At 36.9% G+C, this 13,045-nt stretch overlaps 1 non-coding gene across 1 annotated transcript; it reads right to left on the bottom strand.

The window, feature by feature from the left end:
* Positions 1–680: 680 nt before the first annotated feature.
* LOC132619276 (small nucleolar RNA Z223) lies at positions 681–772 on the bottom strand. The gene has a single exon (XR_009574651.1). It is a non-coding gene; the product is annotated as a small nucleolar RNA Z223 (small nucleolar RNA).
* Positions 773–13,045: the final 12,273 nt, after the last annotated feature.

The raw sequence follows: 13,045 nt of genomic DNA, 5'->3' as shown, positions 1-13,045 counted from the left end.
ATCTTATTGTTTCTTTTACTATGCTGTCCAATTATCTTGCTGCTATTACTGCTTATTATTACTAATGCTTTTTCATCTCTCCTTAAGCCGTGACGTCTATCGAAAATAGTCTCTCTACCCGTCAAAAGGTCTAAGGTCTGCGTACACTCTACCCTCCCCAAAACCCACCTAGTAGGATTATACTGGGTATGTTGTTATTGAAGCTTAAAGCTCCTCATATTGCACGGACAATTACCATACATCACCGGCCTGTAATTAACAAAAGTCATTATTCCTTAATAAAAAAAAATCTTTTCTCAAACATTAATACTCAATTGGTATTAGATAAAACCATTACACCAATTAAGGTTAAGTCAAAGACTTTTATGCCTATTAAAACTTAATAAGTAAAACATTTTCTAGGAAACATAAGCTAATTGTAAAAAACATACTCCCCCCGTTTCAATTTACATGAACCTTTTTGAAGTACAAGGGTCAAACTCTATAATTTTGACATAGATTTTCTAAGTTTGTAAAAATAAAATTTATATATTTAGAAACTATGTAAGTCACGATAATTTATAATTCAAATAAATTAGAAAAAAATGTAAGGAAAACGTGGTCAATGAACCACCTCGTAGACTTCCCAAATAATAATAAGTTCACATAAATTGAAACAGAGGAGTATGTTTTAAACAAAGTAAAGGCTCAGAGAAATAAACAGCTCTATCGATCATGGAATATCAGAAGCAGAACTGGCATTAAACCTGAATTTATATCATCACTGCCAACTTTATCAGATGAAAGGCTTTTACAGCATATTTGCCATAAAACATTGAAAATATAAGAAAATGTTGGCTCATATTAAGAAATTTACCATTAAAAGATGAACAATATAGCAGTGGACTTAGGAGTAAAACAACAGGAAAAATTGCGTAAACCCTACGTGACACCGCAATTACTATATGCCTCGTTGACTGGACCTGGAACCTTTTTAACCCAAAAAATAACTTTTAGAACCAAACTAACCCTTTAAAAAAAAAACTAGGCTTAACGCACAGAATCTATGCGTGAAAGGGCCAAAGTGTACATTTACACTTTGGTCCTTTTACGCACAGATTTTATGCGTGAAATCCACTGCCCCCCGCCCCCCCGACCCCAACCTTTATTCTTTGGAAATCAAACTCAAAATTAAGCTCTTTTCCGTACTTTGACCAAAGATTAGTCACGTTTCAAAACACCGGAATATAAATATTTTATATAGAACTTAATATTGCGTACAATAATATCGGCTCATTACATCAAGTTTACATATACATTTGGATCGTCGTTATAGGTAGGGGTGGGCGTTCGGTTGTTCAGTTCAGTTTTTTCAAAGTTCGGTTCAGTATTTCGGTTTCGGTTTTTTTTAAGTGGAAACCGAACACCGCACCGAATTAGTTCGGTTCGGTACGGTGTTTTGAAGTTCGGTTCGGTTTCGATTTTCTAATTCGGTTTTTTGGCATTGGTTAAGCAATAGTCACCCGTTACTAAATGATTCATGATCAATAGCAGCAGCCAGCAGCCAGCACCAGCACTAGCCAGCAGCAGCAGCAGCCAGCAGCCGCACCAGCAGCCACAACCAGCAACCTGCAGCCTGTCACGCCCCGAACCATGGCCTGGGCGAAACACGACACTCGATGTCTTACTGCATGTGACCGAGCGAACCACATGGCTTGCTGAATCATCATGAGGCATAACATGAGCGGAATATAACGTGAATGCATGATGAGCCTTTATAAAACGTAGTAAGTCATAATACTTAATAAAAATACTTGTTTAAACATGAGTGCAGAAATAACATGAATGAGCCAAAATGGTCATACTACTCTGAATGTCTGACATAACATAACTGACTTGTCTAGTCTATGAAACCTCTATCATGAGTCTGACTGGAAAACATACTTACTGGGACAAGGCCCCCAGCATACCTTAGATGCATAACTAATCATAAAACAAAAGTTGACTAAACCCCGAATGAGATGGGCTCACCAATAAGCTGATACGAATGCTATCCTACTGAGCAGATATGTCGTCCTGTATATCAGTACCTGCATCATGAAATGCAGGCCCCCGGGCAATAAAAGGGGACGTCAGCACATTGAATGTACTGGTATGTAAAGCAATTGAAAGAAATAACATGGGACATGGAATAACATGATAAGAACTGCAACTGAAAACCTAGACATGAACATGAGCATGAGCATGAGTACATATATATATAACATAAGAAAAACATGATAAGTAGGGAGAGCATTTCATAAACCGACATGTGATATCACCACGTGGGTACGTGGAGTCTGGTACCTCGCCGGACCAGCAGAGCCCTCATACCTTGCCAGGGTATAAGGTAGTAACGTGCCTGATGGATCCATTTAGTGTAAAATTAAGGTATCGTCCTATCCGGGCGGAGCGATCCTTGTCCTATGGTGGCTACATAGTTTCAGGCTATCCGAGCCTTCTCGGTAATTCGTGCAACTCCCAAAAACATGAACATAATATAGTTGGCTAAAAAGCCCATGATTTTCGTGAATTAACTTGTACTTGTCTTGTAATCATGATTTCACGAAATAACTTGTAAACATGGTTTCATGAAGAAATATTAAGAACTCAATGATGGAATTATAACAATTCATACATAATATAATCATGGACATGGACCTAGGGTTATCATGAGCATGGTATTGAAACCCTAGTTTTAGTAGAGAATCATAATTTTAAATTCCAGAATGCTCAGAAATCCTTGGTACCAGTTTACGACTTGAATTACGGCCCGTATACTGAAATACGGTCACTATTCATGGGCGTAAACCCCCATCTTACAACTGAACAGGGAAATTCCAATTCCCACATTCTTTATCTGATTTTCTAAGTCTAGGATCATGGTCAATGCTTAGGTTAAAGGTACGGGGTGTTACAATATCTCCCCCTTGGGATCAATCGTCCTCGAATGATGGGTCATGGTTAAGAATATGGCTGGGCTGGACATGGCTTGAATACGTGAACATGAAAGAAACATGACGTAAAACATAAGAGCTTGACATGGTTACGTGGGAACATGGTCATGGATCATGAGAACTGAGTACGTGATTACATGGAAACATGTACATAGGGAATATGAAACCGAGTAGCGCCTACATGAATGAGAATCATGAAACATTTGTCCTCGATTTATGACTAGTGGTTAAGAATCGCTACTAACTCTGGAATCTACAAAATTTATGATAGGACTTCCTTCATAATTCGGACCCTCACGACATTTCTCAAATGCTTGTTAGCTAACTAAAGTACCAACACACAACTCACACGGTATCTTAATACGCATGATGTGACATAACTTGATTACTACATCTTGTATGTAGCTAACATAAATAATGAGTTGGCTTGAACACACGGACATTGGCTGAATGATTACATAATTACTATACACGTGGGTTGGAAGAAAATCCGTAGGCATGAATGACATGAGTACTGGAAATAGGCACGAACATGACATGATTACCTGGGTATGAGACGCATGACGTGGGACATAAATACATGAAACTTGATGACATGAATACATAAGTGCTAAACTGTCATGAGATATAAATACGTGTAAACATGGATATTGTAACATGGGATCTGAATGTCGAAAACATGATTGTTACAACATGAGGGTTGAATACTGAGCGCGGGTAGGATTTGGACACTTAGAGACTTGATCATAGACGTTCGTATGTCACCATGGTAATATGAGATAGGAGTATGACTTAGGCTTTGAATGTAAACGCAACTCGATGTGAATGCGACAGACTTGAGCCGTATAACAAGAATATGCTCCTAACATAGGTATTCATAAATATCTAGCATAGGCATGACATGAATACATCGAATCTGAGTAGAATACTCTTGAGATAAGTATCACAGGTACATGAAAAGATGTCTATTTGTATATAGGAATGCACCTTACTTCTGATTATCTTGTTAGCTGTTAATCATGATTATGAATACCTTAACTCATCTTGCTCATTCTCGTGAGCGAATTATAGAGGATTGAGAGAAAAGGAATTATTAGTACTATTCACATGAGATACTTTGCTTTAGAGAACAGACATGACATAGTGCATTGTCCATGGAGGACGTAACGTAGAACATGCGTTCATGGGAACGTGATTCATATGGAATGAAACGTGAATAGCATGACATGGGGCATGGGACCATGAAAAATATGGCGTTTATATGAGTACCTACATACCATGGCGTATGGACTTGAGTTCATGAGTATTGAAGTAAGACTAAGGCATTAGTCTGACTTGCATAAAGCACAAGTTGCAGGCTAACTCTTGGGTACTCAGAGACATAAGGCATGGATAAAACATTACCTTTAGAATTTAGATATACCGAAAGAATAGGACATGGTTCAACATAGCTTACACTTATCACCGTGAGTAAACACCCTTGTTATAAATAAGACACATGAAAGAATAGATTATAGACATGTATAACTCGTTCCTCGAGTATCTAAGACATGGGTAGAAAGTCACCTTGAACATAACGAGGCCTAGATACTTAGCGAAAGGAAAAAGGAATCATGTCATCATGATAGTAAAACATTAGCTAAAGGAACATAAGCACGAATTACATAGAATCATGGGTAGGACATCCATCGTGGCTTCATTGTTATCTAACAAAATAATTGTTACGATACTGCTATAAGTGGGATGCATAGCGAAATGGATTGGGGCACAAGTATGAGGTAATATGGATAAAATAATCATAGGGGTCAAGATCATCATCAGATTTGAAAAGCACTTAGATGCTAGAACACGTACATGAGTATAAAAGCATGATAGGTACGTGAGACCTGAATGCGGTTTTTAACTTTAGACATGAGCACACCAGAAGTGCCAGACATGAAAGGACATTCCCTTACATAACTTACTATCGTATGAAGTCTTAATCCTTGTATCTTAAACGCGGAGTATCAATCTCTAACATGGGAATGATATGGGTATGAAAGGCACAAGTAGAGTACGTATGGGCATTAGTACCACATAGGACATGAATTACTCTGGAATTGGAACTGTTACACCCTTAAAACCCACTATTCGATCTAGAACTTTATCTCATAACATAATTACCTAGTACTTGATCTTAACAGCATGACAAAAATCACACTCTACGCACCTTATCTTGGCTACGTGAAACTGTGACCCTCTGACATAATCTCCTTAACACCTATCAACTTATAAAGCACATAGTTTATATCGGCACCTTATCGCACAATCTCCCCCTTAGTTCAAAAGCTGACTTTTAAAGCCTGTGGGTCCCTTGAGTTAGCGATAAGTGGTCATCTAGTGGTTCTACTAATTTTCTCTAACATACTGACGACTCATTTCTTTGGTTTACTTCAAGCAAGTCTTACTTACTGGGAAAACTGGATTACTTAAATGAACGGGTTTCTAATGTACATAACTGGCATACTAGCTTTGTCATTCTTGAGGAAAACTCTTTTCTAATAACCGTTAAAGGCTCTTCTTCTGTAGCTTGCTCTCTTATTGCTTAGATGGTTTTTTTCTTTCACCAATTTCTATACCTCAAATTTAACTTAAACCCTTTGGGTTCTAACACGCATTCGGTGTATTCACACAGTTTACCCACTTAGTAGTGCTAACTTAACTAAGTACTCAAATCGTACTTCTACTAACTCTGCTGAAATTTTTTAATTCACTGTATCTATTCACACTTACTTACTATGTTTCTGTTAACCACTTGCTAACATCATATTCTATAATTCTTCTCTGAGTACTAAAGTGAAGCCGAAGGTTATTTCTAACGTTTCCTCCTTATCTGACTCTATTCTGGGGTTGTATACTAGCTTTCTGAACTATAGACATGAATCACACTTAGGAAACCTCATCTGTCTCAAACAAGGAATTGGAACAACTAACCCCAAACTCCCTATACACTTTCAAAATTATATCATACTATACACATCAGGGATAAGTACTTAATCACATAACCTAAGAGGGAATTATCATATCTCTCATCAAACTAACCCTACAAAAAAAAATCAGTATCGTCTGCTCATGGTTTTCTTATCGCATCAGTCCCTTCCTAGTCATCTACATAGATCATATGGCAAATACGATTTGAGTCTTAGGCTATTTCCTGCTCAAAACTACCATGGACAATTTATGCCTGCTGTAGTTAACTTCCTAACATGTTACCTTGTAGGGTCTTAAATCTGAACTATCAACTGCACAATAACCACCTAAGACATAATAGATCTAGGGCATAATATCTCATATGTAACAAGGAGGGAAAATTATTGGCATACCTATGACACATGTGACGGCACATCGGAGTCCTGGCTATCTACCATATCATGATAACGTGCTTGATCCCCACTTAATCCTAATACTTCATCCTTATCAGTGCCTTGGTCTGCTAGTGCCCGAGTACTATGGGCTGTGAATGGTGTTGTTGAATTGGCTATGCCTAGTCTGGGGGAACGAATTGCACCACCACCCTTAGTGTTACTATTGTACTTGATTGAAGGGCATTCTCTTTGCATGTGGCCTTGGAGACCACAATTATAACACACATCTGAACCCATCCTACACACTCCTGCATGTCTTTTTCCACACTTACTGCAAATGGGGTGCGAAAAACCTTTGTTATCCTGTTTCACTTGTGGGCAATCTTTCAGATAGTGATCCTGCCAGCCACACCCAAAACATCTATGGGTGCCATAGCGGCACACCCCTTGATGTCTCTTATTACACTTGCAGCAAATAGGATTATGAAAACCCCTCTTCCTCACATTGGTCTGAGCTAGGACATTAGTGGTACTTGAAGCAGGTTCTGATGACCTATAGTCGCAGAATTGAAAAATTAGAACTCTCGGAGTCTGAGAGTTCGTCTCTGGGGTCGCATCAATGGTAGGCCTCGGGCCTGAAGTTGCCTTTCTCTTAGTAAACATTTTCTGAAAGAATGCAATGCGCACGAGTTAGAATAACTCCTGATAACTCTATCTGAAAGCAACACATCAATAATGATTAGTTTCACATCTTCCTCATCCATTGAGACTAGGCGTATTCGGTAGAGTTGAAAGAAGTGAGACAATCTTAAATGTCTTGGTGGTCAACTATTTATATGTGTGGCGCGCACACACATATAAAAGTGACCCCACTGGACACGGTTTCATAGACTCCCTAAGACACCTCAACCTAGGCTCTGATACCAAGCTTTGTCACGCCCCGAACCATGGCCTGGGCGAAACACGGCACTCGATGTCTTACTGCATGTGATCGAGCGAACCACATGGCTTGCTGAATCATCATGAGGCATAACATGAGCGGAATATAACGTGAATACATGATGAGCCCTTATAAAACGTAGTAAGTCATAATACTTAATAAAAATACTTGTTTAAACATGAGTGCGGAAATAACATGAATGAGCCAAAATGGCCATACTACTCCGAATGTCTGACATAACATAACTGACTTGTCTAGTCTATGAAACCTCTATCATGAGTCTGACTGGAAAACATACTTACTGGGACAAGGCCCCCAGCATACCTTAGATGCATAACTAATCATAAAACAAAAGTTGACTAAACCCCGAATGAGATGGGGCTCACCAATAAGCTGATACGAATGCTGTCCTACTGAGCAGATGTGTCGTCCTGTATATCAGTACCTGCATCGTGAAATGCAGGCCCCTGGGCAATAAAAGGGGACGTCAGCACGTTGAATGTACTGGTATGTAAAGCAACTGAAAGAAATAACATGGGACATGGAATAACATGATAAGAACGGAAATTGAAAACCTAGACATGAACATGAGCATGAGCATGAGTACATATATATATATAACATAAGCAAAACATGATAAGTAGGGAGAGCATTTCATAAACCGACATGTGATATCACCACGTGGGTACGTGGAGCCTGGTACCTCGCCGGACCAGCAGAGCCCTCATACCTTGCCAGGGTATAAGGTGGTAACGTGCCTGATGGATCCATTCAGTGTAAAATTAAGGTATCGTCCTATCCGGGCGGAGCGATCCTTGTCCTATGGTGGCTACATAGTTTCAGGCTATCTGAGCCTTCTCGGTAATTCGTGCAACTCCCAAAAACATGAATATATATAGTTGGCTAAGAAGCCCATGATTTTCGTGAATTAACTTGTACTTGTCTTGTAATCATGATTTCACGAAATAACTTGTAAACATGGTTTCATGAAATAACTTGTAAACAAGGTTTCATGAAATAACTTGTAAATATGGTTTCATAAAATAACTTGTATTTAGTATGTATGTATCTTGTATCATAGCATGAAAGTAACTATATAATATAGTTGCATGAAAACTTGTAGACATGTAGGATATTCATGAAATAATCATTCTTAGTTAAAAACATGCATGCAAGAACCCATGGAATACAAGATATGGGTTTTCATAGATTACGGACGGATTCTCAATAATCATAAAAGAAATATTAAGAACTCAATGATGGAATTATAACAATTCATACATAATATAATCATGGACATGAACCTAGGGTTATCATGAGCATGGTATTGAAACCCTAGTTTTAGTAGAGAATCATAATTTTATGGATTATGAGGCGTAGGGAAGAACAATGATGTTCCCACACGTAGATAGTAACTCTACATACCTTAGTCGCTCCAAAACTTGAATTAAAGACTTGAGCTTTGAAGAAGATTTCCAAAATCTTGAATTCTTAAACCTTGAGATGGGTTTTCTTGAAAACCCTAGTTTTGGAATGATGATTTCTTGTTTAGATTACAAGGATATGTATTAGAATTGACTTGGAATAATTAGAGTAGGCTTACCTTGGTGTTCTTGATGATGGAAGAGGGTAGGAGGTCGTTCTAGGGTTTGAAGGAATGAAAAATAATGATTTAAACTGATATGGATGAATATATACTGTTCTGGAAAATTAAATTTTCGGCCCAGTTAAATACTGTCCGTATTTTAAAATACTGTCCTATTTTGAAATACGGTCCGTATTTTGAAATATGGACTACACTGCGTCTCTTCAGTAAAATGGCCATAACTCTTTGCACAGATGTCCGTTTGACCCCCATAATATACCGTTGGAAAGGTATTTTAAAGATCTACAACTTTCATCAAGGAAGGTTTCTCAAATTTCAAATACGTTTTGAAATACGGGCCGTATTTTGAAATACGGTCCATATTTAACCATTTGACATTCAAATGTCAAATTTCAGAATGCTCAGAATTCCTTGGTACCAGTTTACGACTTGAATTACGGCCCGTATACTGAAATACGGTCACTGTTCATGGGCGTAAACCCCCATCTTACAACTGAACAGGGAAATTCCAATTCCCACATTCTTTATCTGATTTTCTAAGTCTAGGATCATGGTCAAAGCTTAGGTTAAAGGTACGGGGTGTTACCCAGCCAACAGCAGTAGCAGCAGCAGCCGCCAGCAGCAGTAGCAGCAGCAGCCACCAGCAGCAGTAGCAGCAGCAGCAGCCACCAGCCAGTCCAGAAATAAAATCAGTACCTTAACAGAGGAAACCAGTAACAACATGCAGCAAAACAGCGCACACGGTAAAAACGAGCAACACAAATAAAATAAGTTTAAAACAAATACATCCAAACAGCACAAATTTCTTAAAATCTAGCTCCAAATACAAAACATTAGCTGTCACGAACTAAGTCTTAAATCCATCGTCTTAACACAATACTAGCAATCACAATTTGGTCCAAAATTTACCAAATTCAAAACATAAGCTTAAATTTGAAGGCGAATTTGCCTCTCTTGTTGACGCTCAAGACATTTCTCAATATGCTTCAACAAGGAACTTGTGCCAGTCACTCTTGGATTATATTTAAGTATCATACCGCATGTCAAGCACCTTACTTTACGCCCTTCTTCATTGTCTTGAACTATCGCAAAGTATTCCCAAACATGTGAATGAGCTTTAGGAGGCATGGTTGAACTTGAACATGATAAGAAGTAAGATAAAACCAAAAGTTAGAATATAACTTTCAAGATAAAAGAACAAAACTACAAAATAAAATATTGAACTTACCACTAGTAGCAAAAAATAGCAAATTGCAATCAAACATAAACAATGCAAGGATCTTTTCCACTATTTGCCATCTCTAAAGATAATTTAATCAAATATGTCATACAACATAAATAAGAATATGATTTTTGCACTAAAACACACAAAAATATATAAAACCTTACCAAGTTCAAGTTTCTCAAGATACTCCAAACTTTCTTCCACACTAACGGGTTTAGTCTCTTCTCTAAGCTAATCTTGAGAACAAATAAGAGATTGCACATATTTAGGAGTTAATGAACTTCTAAATGGATCAGGAATACGCCCACCGGTACTAAATGCACATTCCGATGCCACACTAGAAACCGGAATAGCCAATACATCACGAGCCAACTCTGAAAGAACGGGAAATCTAGGAGCATTTACTTTCCACCAATCTAAGATCGAAAACTCAACACGTTCATCTTCAAGCTCTTGATCTTCACTAATGTATCTATCCAACTCCGATTTAGCACCCGCACACCCAGAATCTTCTTTTTGTTTCTTCAAGTGAAGCTTAGCTCTCAAAGCTTTTTTTTTCAAAAAGGTGTCAAAATTATAAGATACATCAGATGAGCATTGAGATGATGAAGATGTAGATGGAGATGATTTATGATGAAATTCTCTTGAATAATTTTTTAGATACTCTCCAAACAAAGATTTCATATAATCATATACTCCTTCGCTTACTTTCTTTCCTACTTCCTCACCAAATAGCTCTTCAAGCCCAAAGTTAACATACACAAACTTATTATGAGGATCCAACACGGAAGCAATAAAAATCATTTTGTTCATTTTTTCGCAAACCCCCCAATACTTTTTGAACTTTTGTCTCATTCGCTCAGCCATTATACTCAAACTAACATCTTCACTTTCTAAACACATTTTCAAATGTACATCAAGCTCACATATATCCTCAAAATGAACATTAGAAGTAACGTAATGTGAACCTGAAACATTTACGGTGAGCTCATGAAATCTTTCTAGAAACTTTACCATATTCCTTACATTCGCCCAATCATCACATGCGACAGGACCTGCAACACTTCCATCTTCAAGAACATGAGTTGAAAGATAATTATTAAAATTCTCATCAAAAAGATCAAAGCTATCAAAGGCCTTCTCAAAGTGTTGTGTTGTATCCAACATCAAGTAGAAACACTTGCTTCGGGCACTTTACAACTCCAAAAACGGCGACCCGGATTATCTTGGGTCTTTGCTATTTTTAATTTACAGTAATAACCGCATTCACAAATATCGGGTTGTATAGCAAACTTTGAAGTTTCAAAACTTTGAAACATATTTTTGGAAGTGCAAAAGTGTATTGAAATGGTGAAAATAGAGGAAATGAAAGAGAAGAGTATGTTAGAAATGGGAGGTTCTGGTGGGTTTTGTTACGCCTTTCACGCACAAAATCTGTACACGAAAGGACCAAAGTGTAAATGTACACTTTGGCCCTTTCACGCACAGATTCTGTGCGTGAAGCCTAGTTTGATTCTTTTTTTTTTAAAGGGTTAATTTGGTTCCAAAATTTATTTTTTGGGTTAAAAAAATTCCGGGCTCCTCATTGACTAGCTATGTTTTTCACTGAATCAGAAAACAAGCTAAAGGTGATATGAGGCATTTTAAAATTAAAGACAAAAAAAATTAACATTTAGTCGTTGATTTGACACAGATGAGCCATGGATAAAGGGTACAAAAGGCTATACTGCAACACCTAGCAGCGAAATATTGATCAAAAACACATATTAACTATCACTTTTTCATGAATTTTCATCAGAATTATTACAAATTATTTATCAAAATACGCCTTAACTATCAGTTGTTCCATTTTCCTACCTCAACTATTTAGCTAAGAAATGAAAACAACTGATAGTTGAGGTGTATTTTAATAAATAGTACAATAATAGTTCAGGCAAGAAACTCGCACACTTAAATACTAAAACCCTTCATCTTCCTTCTTTTTCCTCTTAAAAAAACTGTTTCAATGATTGAGACTTTCTCAGTATTTCTACCAAATCTTGATTTAAGCTAAAGATGAAAATGAGTAATGAAACAAATAAGTGTAAAGTGAATAAGCTCTTAGGGGTTGTTTGGTTCAAAACAAGAGTTGCACATTACACAAAGAACTAAGTGGAAAATCAGCATGAAAAAAAAAAAAATCACAAAATTTGGAAAGAAAATGAAGGGATCAAAATGAATAACCTGACAGAACAGAGAACCAGAAGCTTAGAGTAAGAAGAATGGCTATGAAGAGTTTTGGCTAAATATGTGAAACCCCTCGTCTTCTTTGTTCAAAGATTGAAATTTTTCTCAATGTTTCAGTCAAATCTTGATTTAAGCTATGGATGAGATGAGTAATGAAATGCTCCCTTGGGATAAAAAATAGTTTCCGCTTAATCATCTGCACATTGTTGAGAAAATACTAACCCCTGAAAAAAAAAATTGATTAAACTGTTTCTAATTAAATAAATATTCAAGCTTGATCACATAACATTTAATAAGGGTGAATTTAGAAAAAATAAAGTTAATTTTTTTTTTATTTGATAAGTAAATATCTTTTTGTCCAAAAATAATAATTAAGTGAACATTCTTTTTTATTTGGAGGAGTACTATCTTAATTTGACTAGACACGTAACATAAGAAAAAAAAATGATGGAATGATTTTTTAAAATAAATTTGTGATCTAAAATAAATTTAAATTAAATTATTTATAATTATAGAAATGTAGTACATCACGTACAGTGGGACAGGAGGAGTAAATAAAGGAGTGTGTAAAGCCATGCTTCGGTGGGCATGGTATGGAAGATATCGATTACCATGTTGAAATTGAAATTTTTTATATTGTGATTTTGATATTATGGTATTTAGTACGGTATTTGGTATGCATTTTTAAAAAATTTGATATTGGGTACGATTTTCGATATTCATAAAGAA

Source organism: Lycium barbarum, chromosome 1 (genome assembly GCF_019175385.1).
Source record: "Lycium barbarum isolate Lr01 chromosome 1, ASM1917538v2, whole genome shotgun sequence".
Lineage (NCBI taxonomy): Eukaryota > Viridiplantae > Streptophyta > Magnoliopsida > Solanales > Solanaceae > Lycium > Lycium barbarum.
Note: the sequence above shows the minus strand (reverse complement) of the source record. Positions and strands in the feature narration are given on the sequence as shown.